The following is a 13,659-nucleotide window of genomic DNA, read 5'->3' on the forward strand; positions in this document are numbered from 1 at the left end:
ACTCTCAATGCATGATCATGTTGAATGGACAGCAGAGGCTCATCTTACTTTTGAAAAACTGAAAATGGCTGTTTTGTCTTCTCCTTGTTTAGGCAGTCCTGCCTATTCAAAGCCTTTTTGTTTGTATTTTAATGAGAAAAATGGGTTTATGTCATCTGTCCTCACACAACAACATTGGGACAGACAACATCCCTACATTTTCAATTCATGTGCAATAAGGGACATTTCATGTGCAATACAAATTTAGGTATATATATTTATAAAATAGATATATATTTATTTTATTTTATTTCTTTCTTTCTTTCTTTTTGAGAGCAATTGTAACATGGCAAAGCAATTTCCCCCTGGGATTAATAAAGTTCTTTGAATCTTTGAATCTTGAATCTTGAATACTACTCGAAATGATTGGACCCTGCGATGATCCTCCCTGTGTTCGCACTCTCGCTGCGGCTACTGAAGCTGGTTTATCAGCATGTGATCTAGTAGCTATGCATGTTTTACATGTCTATGTGCCTCATGATGTTAAGAAGATCATCACTAATGCATGAACCATGCATTTATTGAATGCCAGACTTCTCACTTCTCAGAATGTTCTCTTTTCTTTACAAAATGTCACTCTGCATCATTGTAACACTCTAAATCCAGTCACTCTCTTACCTATCATTGAGGATGGAATACCACATGACTCTCTCACAGTTCTTGACATTGTTTCTAAACTTCGTCCTGACATTACAGATGTTCCTGATTTTAATGCTGATTGTGGGATCTTTGTAAATGGTTCCAGTCTCCTGATGGTGTGTCTTCCAGAGTGTATGCCATCTGCTCATCAGATTTGGTTGTTGAAGCCTATCGACTGCCTTCATCCCTTTCTGCCCAAGTGGCAGAGCTTTTTGCTTTCACCAGGGCATGCATTACATGGGCATGGGCTTCCATACATTAGGTGATACTGACGTTCTTTACAAACTTTGTGGTTTCCTTATGTCTTCTGGGAAAACTAATGTGGCATAAAGCTCTTGTTATGAATCTTTTGGAAGCTGTTCTCTTACCATCACTTACCATCACATCACAAGTGTCAGGCTCAGACTAAAGGTGATTATTTTATTTCTTTGGATAACACTTTTGCATATTCCACAGGGTAACATTTTTGCATATTCTTTTGCACTATCATTTTCATTTGCTGTATTTTTCACTTTCCTTTCTGTTGTATTTTCATTTTTTCAAAGAACGCTTTTGTTTTTTGTCAAGACAGTGAGCGGAGGCTATCCATGACGGATCTATGCCGTCTAAAACAGTATCAACTAATCTTCGACTAAGGTACGTTAAACATGTCAAACATTCAGCTTGTTCAGTGTGTAGGATCTTAAAGTGAACAGGCAGCAAGGAAGCCATAAAACCACGAGCCCCGGTCACGGACTTTGTGGAGCCGAGTTAATTACTACCTGCCTAATTTCAGCTACCCTGTGAACAACAGAGTAAACATTAGAACATCCCTTGACCAGAGGATGAACCATCACAGCCAAGAGGATCCCATCAAACCCTTTGATTTAGACCATTGGCCAAGACTGGATGGCTGGTCCACAGGATAACACCCAAAGACCCTAAGCCATAAATCTGATAACCAAAAGGCGGGGATGACTCACCCAGGGAGGCCTCAAGAAAGAATCAACTCAGGCTGGCCTTCTGGAATGAGATCCTTTGTTCTTTCCCCCAGGAACACAATTATCACCCGGATCTCACCACCAGTCACACATTCCACAGAACTCAGCATTAACAGACATAGATAATATTATTATTAATATTAATTAATTAATAATATTGTGACCGAGCGTTCGTGCAGGGTTTGCCTAAACACTTATGGATAAGAAAACAATAAACGAGAACGTCTGAACTCTTCTTAACTTTTTATTCTCCAACACACACCAGAGAGAACTCAAAACCCCGCGACACTCTAGCGCAAAAAAGTGTGCATGGCCATTGCCTATCTATGGCAAGCCCCGAGGGGAAAAATGCATTACACACACACACACACACACAACGAGTGCCAGTACATCCAGAATTAGTGCAACATAACAGAATCGAATAAAGTCTGTTACATACGTCCCCCACCCTCACAACGTCCCCGTTTATGTACCAGAATAACAAGGTCAACATTCATAAACAATAAATATCTGTGTACAATAAGACACAAAACAAAGTACAGAGCACATTTTTAAAATGGCAACAAGCCTGTTAATAGAACACAACATTCCCCCTATATATATTTAGCTTTGTTTGTTTGAACTCATTTCTCTTTCCACCTTTCACTTTTTTTTCAAAGTTTACACAGTAAATTTTCCCCATTTCTCAAACCTTTGTTCTTTCTTTTTGTATAGAAACAACAGGCTCAGCAATAGAACAAAATCTTACTAGCACTCTCCCATACACAGAGGCAAACAGTTACTTCAATACAGAACAAAATCCTTTAAATGGCCAGGAGGTCTACGAACTCTCCCAGTCTTACTAACACTTGGCTCAGACTCCTTAACTGAACATTGCGAGTCAGACAAAGTACTCTGATCTTTTTGGGGAGAAACACACCCCGCTCCACCAGAAACTTCAGACTCCAGGGGAAATGACTCAGGCTGCGAATCTGGAGCATTGGACAGTGTCTGAATTTGTGACAGGGGAGAAACAGATAATGTGTATGGCCACACCCTATTATAATGCACTATCTGTGCCCTCTCACCGGCATCAAAAGGATTTACAATCCGATAAGTCAGTCCCAGTTCACCACATGAGTCCATGACATGCACAATTTTATAAGGTCCCTTCCAATGGGGTGCCAGCTTCATGCAGCTCTCCACCGGGTTGTGGAGCCACACCATGGCACCTACATCATAAGGCCGGTGACGCAAGCCAACATCATGGTACAGTTTTTGATGGTCGTGAGCTGCCTCACTGTGCATCATTGCACCGCTAAAGGCAGAGTTCAGTTTTGTCAGCAATGAGGAAACAAACTCATCATGTGACACTGACATCTGAGAGTCAAGAGCATGAGTGGGTAACAGTACATCAGCGGGAACCCGTGCTGGAGTGAGTCGTTGTATTGTAAGCAAATGCCACATGCTTCACATAATCATCCCACTCCCCCCCATAAGTCAAAAGTGTCTTAACCAGCTGATCAATCAGAGTCCGATTAAAGCGCTCAACCATGACATCTGATATTGGATGGTATGGCGTGGTGCAAGTCTTTTTAATGTTCAGAAGATGGCAGAGAGTCTGAACTACCTCCGCCTCAAACTGATGACCGTGGTCCGAATGCAAAGTCTGTGGAATGCCATGAAGTAGAACATAGTCCTCAAACAGATAATGTGCTACTGTCTGTGCCACCTGGGCATACTGAAATCAGGCAATATCATGACAGGCACAGACGACAACACATTTTTCAGGTGGTTAAATGATTGATCGCACACAGCGGTCCACACAAAGGGCACATTTTTACCAATGAGTTGGTTCAATGGAGCAGCAATTTTTGAAAAGTCCTTGACGAAACATCTATAATAAGAACATAGTCCCACAAAGGCTCTCACCTCAGAAGGAGAATGGAGAACTGGCCAGTTCAAAACTTTCTCTGTGTTCTTTTTAGGTCGGGCTGAAGACCCTTTTGAGAAACTACATGGCCCAGGCTTGACAGGTGTTCCTCAAAGGTTTTACTGTAAATCAAAATATCATCGAGGTATACCATGCAGATGTGCCACAGGAGCCCTCTGAGGACCACTCCATCAAATGTTGAAATGTGGCAGGGGTGTTGGAAAGGCCCATCGGCATAGATTGCCACTGATAGAGGCCCTGTCCTGTCGTAAAAGCCGTCTTTTCACGGTCCTCCTCTGCAACTTCCACCTGCCAGTAACCATTAGAAAAATCTAATGTGCTGAACCACACAGCACCTGCCACCGCGTCCAGTGTGTCACCCAGAGGATGAGAGTCTTTAATAGTCACACTGTTTAAGTGTCTATAATCCACACAAAACCGCCAGGTGCCACACTTCTTTCTCACCAAATGATGCCCAGGGACTACAGCTCTCCTCGATAACACCATCCGCAAACAGGCAGCCACCTGTCTTTCTATTTCGGCACGTTTTTCAGGGGATGTACGACGTGCACGCTGCTTGATGGGAGTCTGCTCACCAGTTCTGATACAATGTTTCACTAGCTTACATTTGCCAGTATTCAGTTTGGAGGAGCTGTCATTGAATTCCAACAGCAATGCTGATAGTGCAGCTTTCTCTGAATCAGAAATAGGTGACTCGTCCAGTGATATAGGAGGCGCAGCTGTGGAAGAGGTCACTGCAGCTACATCAACCGGGGCATGAAACAGGTGAACATCAGAATCCTCAACTGAGTATAACTCACCCAGGTGCATCCCTTGTTTCATTGAAATGTCATGTCCAGTAGGATTCAAAATCGGAGCCTTTGTCAGTCCGTTGTGAACCCCAGCCACTGTGTGAGCTACTATTAGACTGGAAGACTCCACCACATTGGGTTCTATGTATCCAACAAAGTCAGTCGCTGCGTTAGGTAAACATACTTTAACTGGCACCATTAAGTTCCTGTGTCAATCGATCCACAGCTCTATAAAGTCCTCCATTATCAGCCACAGATCATTATTACTTCCCCCATCATAACCAGTCATGTAATCAGTCTTTATTGCGTCTCTAGCATTCTCACACCAACCTGCAATTATCACAGCCTCCTCCAAATCCGTCGCTCCTTGTTCATGGCATTTAGCTCTGAGCACAGGATCCAAACCAGCAAGGAAACTATGAAATTTTTCTTCCCTTTGGGCTCTGTTGCCGTATTCAGGAAAAGCCTCGTCCACTAACCTGCTGATCCCCGCCGCATACACCTCCAAATTTTCCCGCGGAGCATGAGGACGGGCTAATAGGCTGGCTATTAACCATAAACTGCCGCTGTCCAGAAGCCTCTCTGAGTCTTTCTTTTGCCGCTGTACAATCAGCATGAACAGTATGAGGAAGGCTGTCCCACAAAAGAAATGTCGCGTTGGTAGAATCCGCGCCAGGTCATAATTATAGGATGCAGCGCCATCTCAATTAAATTCAATTCAATTCACTTTTATTTGTATAGCACTTTTAACAATGGACATTGTCACAAAGAAGCTTTACAGAAATAAATGGATTCACAAAAATATATTGTAAATATTTGAATTCATCACTGTGAATTTATCCTTAATGAGAAGCCAGTGGCGAAGGTGGCAAGGAAAAACTCCCTGAGATGGTATAAAGAAGAAACCTTGAGAGGAACCAGGCTCAGAAGGGAACCCATCCTCATCTGGATGCAACGGATAGTGCGATTATAAATAAACCCCTTCTATTATTGTGGAGAATAATCCTAGATTCTTATTTAATACTGTAGCAAAATTAACTAGGAATAAGACCACAATAGAAACATGCACACAATCATTATATAGCAGCGATGACTCCATGAATTTTTTCAATGGTAAAATTGAAAATATCAGGCTAGAAATATCAGGCTATTAATTTAAAACCGGACAGTTCTATAACTAACCCTGTAGATGATAATATGATAATATTACATAAACAACTACAATGCTTTACTCCCCTTGAAGAGATTGAACTAATTTCATTAATTTCATCATGAAAATCATTAACCTGTATGCTAGATCCTTTACCTACTTGTTTCCTCAAACAGATAATTCCTGAAACAATCAAACCTATTTTAAAGATAATCAATTCTTCCCTTAGCATTGGCTATGTACCTAAATCTTTTAAATTAGCAGTTATCAAGCCCCTGATTAAAAAAACCTGACCTTGACCCCCGTCAGCTGCCTAACTATAGACCAATATCAAATCTCCCCTTTATTTCCAAGGTCCTAGAAAAGGTTGTAGCACAGCAGCTCATACTTACATAGGAATAACATATGAAATGTATCAGTCAGGATTTAGGCCTCATCATAGCACAGAGACAGCACTGGTAAAAGTTGTAAATGACTTACTACTGGCCTCTGATCAGGGTTGTTTCTCCTTGCTTGTGCTGCTTGACCTTAGTGCAGCTTTTGATACCGTTGATCATGCTATTCTCCTCGATAGACTAGAAAATGTAGTAGGCATTAAGGGAACAGCTGTTTCCTGGCTCAGGTCTTATTTGACTGATCATTATCAGTTTGTAAACGTAAATGGTGACTTCTCTTCTCATACTAAGGTAAAGTTTGGTGTCCCGCAAGGCTCTGTTTTAGGCCCACTACTCTTTTCTCTATATATGCTACCTCTGGGTAAAATTATCCGTAAGCATGGTATTAGCTTCCACTGTTATGCTGACAAGACAGAAGTACTTGTACTAGGACCACATGCAGTTAGAGGTAAGCTTTCTGATTACATAATAACTCTGGATGACGTTTCTGTTTCATAATCTGCAGCAGTAAAAGACCTTGGTGTGATTATCGACTCTAGTCTTTCTTTTGAAGCTCATGTAGATAATATAACTAGGATTGCTTTCTTCCATCTCAGAAATATTGCTAAAATAAGAAATATACTGTCACTACACGATGCAGAAAAATTAGTTCATGCTTTTGTTACCTCTAGGTTGGATTATTGTAATGCCTTACTGTCTGGATGTTCCAGTAGGAGCATAAACAAGCTCCAGTTAGTCCAGAATGCAGCAGCAAGAGTCCTTACTAGAATCAGAAGATATGACCACATCACCCCTATCTTATCCACACTGCATTGGCTCCCAATCAAATTTCATATTGATTATAAAATACTACTATTGACCTATAAAGCACTAAATGGTCTCGCGCCACAGTACCTGAGCGAACTTTTGGTCTTTTATGATCCGTCACGCCTACGCAGATCAAAAGGTGCAGGCTATTTGTTGGTACTTCCAATAATGTGGGCTACAGCTGGGGGTAGAGCTTTCTCTTACAAAGCCCCACAATTATGGAACAGCCTTCCACTTAGTGTTCGGGGCTCAGACACAGTCTCAGTGTTTAAGTCTAGGCTGAAAACATATTTGTTTAGTCAAGCTTTTTGTGAATAGTTTTTTCTTAAGTACAGGGGCAGATCTGGAGGGTTCACAGGCATAGAGTGTTGTGGTGAACTGGGATGTTTGGATGCTGTTGCCCCCCCACTCTCACACGTTCACTCAGGTGTGTTGATGGTGGAGTGGCTGCTGCTTTATGTCCCAGGGTGCCCTCATATCTGTGTTAGCGTCTGGCTCTCCCTTTTAGTTATGCTGTCATAGCTAGTCTTGCCGGAGTCCCTGCTTGCACTCTGCATGCAAAGTACATCGTGCTTAACCATTAGAGGACAAAAGCTCACCTAACAATCTCTTCCTTTCTCTCCATCTCTCTCTCTCCCTCACTCTCTGTCAAGCTACACATGCTACTACTGAGATGCCAGTGATGCCAGTGATCCTGACCCCTTCTGCTCCTCCTCTCTGCCTGACCCATCCTGATGCCCCAATTCTGGTTGGAGTTCTCATCGGTTGAGTTCGCTCGCTGCTGCTGGGGGTGGCCCCATATGGACTGCCTGAAGAACTGTTTGGATTGCTGGGGATGGTGCCACCTGGGGGCTGTGGAGATGGCTTGGGGATCACATATGGGGAGCTGTACTGTAATGGCTTGGGACTGCGATTGCTGTAGTGGCTTTGGGGCTGCAGTTGCCACAAGCAGCTTCGTACTCAGGACTCCATCAGTGGACAGTGGATAGATTTTAACCAGCTGGACTTCTTGCAAAAACTGTGATGAATTTATTGGTTGCACAATTGCACATTTTGTCCATATAGTACACAATAATAGAAGGGAATGATTTATAATTGCACTATCTGTTGCACCCAGATGAGGATGGGTTCCCTTTTGAGCCTGGTTCCTCTCAAGGTTTCTTCCTCATATCATCTCGGGGAGTTTTTCCTTGCCACTGTCGCCACTGGCTTGCCCATTAGGGATAAATTCACAGTGATAAATTCAAATATTTACAATATATTTTTGTGAATCCATTTATTTCTGTAAAGCTGCTTTGTGACAATGTCCATTGTTAAAAGCGCTATACAAATAAAATTGAATTGAATTGAAGTGTACTATAAGGACAAATAGTGCAATTGTGCAACCAATAAATTCATCACAGTTTTCACAAGAAGTCCGGCTGGTTAAAATCTATCCACTGTCCACTGATGGAGTCCTGAGTACGAAGCTGCTCGTGGCAACTGCAGCCCCAAAGCCACTACAGCAATCACAGTCCCAAGCCATTACAGTACATCTCAAAATATGTGATCCCCAAGCCATCTCCACAGCCCCCAGGTGGGACTATCCCCAGAAAACAAAATGTTTCTTCAGACCGTCCATATGAGGCCACCCCCAGCAGCAGCGAGCAAACTCAACCAATGAGAACCACAGTCGTGTCATCAGTGAACTTGATGATGTGGTTTGAGCTGTGCATTGCTACATAGTCGTGAGTCAGCAGAGTGAACAGCAATGGACTGAGCACCCAGCCCTGTGGGGCCCCAGTGCTCAGTGTGGTGGTGTTGGAGATGCTGTTCCCGATCCAGACTGACTGAAGTATCCCAGTCAGGAAGTCCAGGATCCAGTTGCAGAGAGAGGTGTTCAGGCCCAGCAGCTTCAGCTTTCCGATCAGGTGCTGAGGAATGATTGTGTTGAATGCTGAACTGAAGTCTATGAACAGCATTCGAACATATGTGTCTTTTTTGTCCAGGTGGGTGAGGGCCAGATAGAGGGTGGTGGTGATGTCATCATCTGTTGAGTGGCTGGGGCGGTAAGCGAATTGCAGGGGGTCCAGTGAGGGGGGCAGCAGGGTCTTGATGTGCCTCATGATGAGCCTCTCAAAGCACTTCATGATGATGGGTGTAAGTGCAACGGGACGGTAGTCATTGAGGCAGGACACTGAAGACTTCTTGGGCACAGGGGTGATGGTGGTGGCCTTGAAGCACGTCGGAATGACGGTGCTGCTCAGAGAGGTGTTGAAGATGTCCGTGAAAACATCCGCCAGCTGGTCTGCACATCCTCTGAGCACCCTGCCAGGAATGTTGTCTGGTCCAGCAGCCTTCCACGGGTTGACTCTGTGTAGAGTCTTCCTCACATCAGCCGTGGTTAGGCACAGCACCTGGTCATTGGGAGGAGGGGTGGTCTTCCTCACCATCACGACATTCTGTGCCTCGAACCGAGCGTAGAAGTCATTCAGCGCATCTGGGAGGGAGGCATCACTGTCACAGGCAAGTGATGTTCAATTCAATTCAACAATGGACATTGTCACAAAGCAGCTTTACAGAAATAGATTCACAAAAATATATTGTAAATATTTGAATTTATCACTGTGAATTTATCCCTAATGAGCAAGCCAGTGGCAAGGAAAAACTCTCTGAGATGATATGAGGAAGAAACCTTGAGAGGAACCAGGCTCAAAAGGGAACCCATCCTCATCTGGGTGCAGCGGATAGTGTGATTATAAATAAATCCCTTCTATTATTGTGTACTATAACGACAAGTAGTGCAATTGTGCAACCAATAAATTCATCACAGTTTTCACAAGAAGTCCGGCTGGTTAAAATCTATCCACTATCCACTGATGGAGTCCTGAGTATGAAGCTGCTCGTGGCAACCGCAGCCCCAAAGCCACTACAGCAATCACAGTCCCAGGCCATTACAGTACAGCTCCCCATATGTGATCCCCAAGCCATCTCCACAGCCCCCAGGTGGCGCCATCCCCTGCAATCCAAATGGTTCTTCAGGCAGTCCATATGGGGCCCCAGTAGCAGCGAGCGAACTCAACCGATGAGAACTCCAACCAGAATTAAGGCATCAGGATGGGTCAGGCAGAGAGGAGGAGCAGAAGGGGTCAAGATCACTGGCATCTCTGGCATCTCAGTAGTAGCATGTGTAGCTCAACAGAGAGTGAGGGAGAGAGAGAGATGGAGAGAAAGGAAGAGTTTGTTAAGTGAGCTTTTGTCCTCTAATGGTTAAGCACAATGGACTTTGCATGCAGAGTGCAAGCAGGGACTCTGGCAAGACTAGCTATGACAGCATAACTAAAAGGGAGAGCCAGACGCTAACACAGACATGAGGGCACCCTGGGACATAAAGCAGCAGCCACTCCACCGTCGACAAACCTGAGTGAACGTGTGAGAGTGGGGGGGCAACAGCATCCAAACATCCCAGTTCACCACAACACTCTATGCCTGTGAACCCTCCAGATCTGCCCCTGTACCTAAGAAAAAACTATTAACAAAAAGCTTGACTAAACAAATATGTTTTCAGCCTAGACTTAAACACTGAGACTGTGTCTGAGCCCCGAACACTAAGTGGAAGGCTGTTCCATAACTGCGGGGCTTTGTAAGAGAAAGCTCTACCCCCAGCTGTAGCCTGCATTATTCAAAGTACCAACAAATAGCCTGCACCTTTTGATCTGAGTAGGCGTGGCGGATCATAAAAGACCAAAAGTTCGCTCAGGTACTGTGGCGCGAGACCATTTAGTGCTTTATAGGTCAATAGTAGTATTTTATAATCAATATGAAATTTGATTGGGAGCCAATGCAGTGTGGATAAGATAGGGGTGATGTGGTCATATCTTCTGATTCTAGTAAGGACTCTTGCTGCTGCATTCTGGACTAACTGGAGCTTGTTTATGCTCCTACTGGAACATTCAGACAGTAAGGCATTACAATAATCGAACCTAGAGGTAACAAAAGCATGAACAAGTTTTTCTGCATCGTGTAGTGATGATATATTTCTTATTTTAGCAATATTTCTGAGATGAAAGAAAGCAATCCTATTTATATTATCTACATGAGCTTCAAAAGAAAGACTAGAGTCGATAATCACACCAAGGTCTTTTACTCCTGCACATGATGAAACAGAAAGGTCATCCAGAGTTATTATGTAATCAGAAAGCTTACTTCTAGCTGTATGTGGTCCTAGTACAAGTACTTCTGTCTCGTCAGAATTAAGTAAGAGAAAGTTAATAAGCATCCAGTTTCTAATGTCTTTTACACATTCCTCAACTTTATTAAGCTGGAGTCTGTCATCTGGCTTTGCTGAAACATACAACTGTGTGTCATCAGCGTAACAGGGGAAGCTAATACCATGCTTACGGATAATTTTACCCAAAGGTAGCATATATAGAGAAAAGAGCAGTGGGCCTAAAACAGAGCTTTGTGGGACACCAAACTTTACCTTAGTATGAGAAGAGAAGTCACCATTTATGTTTACAAACTGATGACGATCAGTCAAATAAGACCTGAGCCAGGAAAGGGCTGTTCCCTTAATGCCTACTACATTTTCCAGTCTGTCGAGGAGAATAACATGGTCAATAGTATCAAAAGCTGCACTAAGGTCAAGCAGCACAAGCAAGGAGACACAACCCTGATCAGAAGCCAGTAGTAAGTCATTTACAACTTTAACCAGCGCTGTCTCTGTGCTATGATGAGGCCTAAATCCTGACTGATACATTTCATGAATGTTATTCCTATGTAAGTATGAGTATAGCTGCTGTGCTACAACCTTTTCTAGGATCTTGGAGATAAAGGGGAGGTTTTATATTGGCCTTTAGTTGGACAGCTGACAGGGGTCAAGGTCAGGTTTTTTAATCAAGAGTTTGATAACTGGTAGTTATGAGCTGATGAGCGGTCTGTATGCTGGGACAACAACAGAGATTTGGTCTGAGTAGCCAAGGCGGGGGCGGGGATCTGCCCAATATGCGCTGGGGATGTTTGTGTAAACAAAGTCTAGCGCATTCTTCCCTCTTGTTGCAAAGTCCACACGCTGATGGAATTTACGGAGCACTGACTTGAGATTTGCATGGTTGAAATCTCCGGCAACAATAAACAGTCTCAATTCTGCAGCTCGCTAATAGCCCCATACAGTTCACAGAGTGCGTCTTTAGCATTAGCGCTGGGGGGAATGTACACACCAATTATGAGGACAGTGGTGAATTCCCGTAGTAAATAAAATTGTCTTGTATCCGGAGTGGCTGCTGTGTGCTACTGCCGCGCCACCATCTTGGATCTCCTTGCTTCTGTTGCCTAAACTTAGTGCAGTTTTTGATAGCATTGATCATGCTATTCTCCTCGATAGAGAAAATGTTGTAGGAATTAAGGGAATGGCCCTCTCCTGGCTCAGGTCTTATCTGACTTATCAGTTTGTAGATGTAAATGGTGATTTCTCTATGCATACTAAGGTAAAGTTTGGTGTCCTGCAAGGCTCTGCTTTAGGCCCACTGCTCTTTTCTTATATATGCTACCTCTGGGCAAAATTATTTGTAAATATGGTATTATCTTCCACAGTTCCACAGACAGACACCAGCTTCATAAAATTGAGGAATGTGTAAAGGACATTAGACACTGGATGCTTATTAACTTTCTCTTACTTAATTCTGCCAAGACAGAAGTACTTGTACTAGGACCACATGCAGTTAGAAGTAAGCTTTCTGATTACATAATAACTCTGGGTGGCCTTTCTGTTTCATAATCTGCAGCAGTAAAAGACCTTGGTGTGATTATCGACTCTAGTCTTTCTTTTGAAGCTCATGTAGATAATATAACTAGGATTGCTTTTTTTCATCTCAGAAATATTGCTAAGATAAGAAATATAATGTCACTACATGATGCAGAAAAATTAGTTTATGCTTTTGTTACCTTTCGTTTGGATTATTGTAATGCCTTACTGTCTGGATGTTCCAGCAGATGCATAAACAAGCTCCAGTTAGTCCAGAATGCAGCAGCGAGAGACCTTACTAGAACCAGAAGATATGATCACATCACCCCTATTTTATCCATACTGCATTGGTTCCCAATCAAATTTCGTATTGATTATAAAATACTACTATTGACCTATAAAGCACTAAATGGTCTCGCGCCACAGTACCTGTGCGAACTTTTGGTCTTTTATGATCACCTACTTTGATCAAAAGGTGCAGGCTATTTGTTGGTACCTCGAATAGTGAAGGCTGCAGCAGGGGGTAGAGCTTTCTCTTACAAAGCCCCACAGTTATGGAACAGCCTTCCACTTAGTGTTCGGGGCTCAGACACAGTATCAGTGTTTAAGTCTCTGCTGAAAACATATTTGTTAAGTCAAGCCTTTTGTGAATAGTTTTTTCTCAGGTATAGGAGCAGATCTGGAGGGTTTCACAGGCATAGAGTGTTGTGGTGAACTGGGATGTTTGGATGCTGTTGCCCCCCCCCCCCCCCCACTCTCACACATTCACTCAGGTTTGTTGATGATGGAGTGGCTGCTGCTTTATGTCCCAGGACTTCCTCATGTCTGTGTTAGCTTCTGGCTCTCCCTTTTAGTTATGCTGTCATAGCTAGTCTTGCCAGAGTCCCTGCTTGCACTTTGCACACAAAGTACAATGTCCTTAACTATTACGAAACAAAAGCTTACCTAACAATCTCACCATCTCTCTCTCTCTCTGTCGAGCTACACATGCTCCTGATGAGATGCCAGTGATCCTGACCCCTCCTACTGTCTGGACCTGTCTGATCCATCCTGATGCCCTACTTCTGGTTGGAATTCTCATCGGTCAAGTTCGCTTGCTGCTGCTGGGGGTGGCCCCACATGGACGGCTTGAAGATCATTGACATTGCTGGGGATGGTGTCTCTTGGGGGCTGTGGAGATGGCTTTTCGGATCTCATATGGGG

General features: G+C 43.5%; 1 pseudogene; it reads right to left on the reverse strand.

Moving 5' to 3' along the window:
- Positions 1 to 4,593: 4,593 nt before the first annotated feature.
- Positions 4,594 to 11,822, reverse strand: LOC128317298 (uncharacterized; annotated as a pseudogene).
- Between the last annotated feature and the right edge of the window lie 1,837 nt (positions 11,823 to 13,659).

This window comes from Pangasianodon hypophthalmus, chromosome 23 (assembly GCF_027358585.1).
Source record: "Pangasianodon hypophthalmus isolate fPanHyp1 chromosome 23, fPanHyp1.pri, whole genome shotgun sequence".
Taxonomy (NCBI): Eukaryota; Metazoa; Chordata; class Actinopteri; order Siluriformes; family Pangasiidae; genus Pangasianodon; species Pangasianodon hypophthalmus.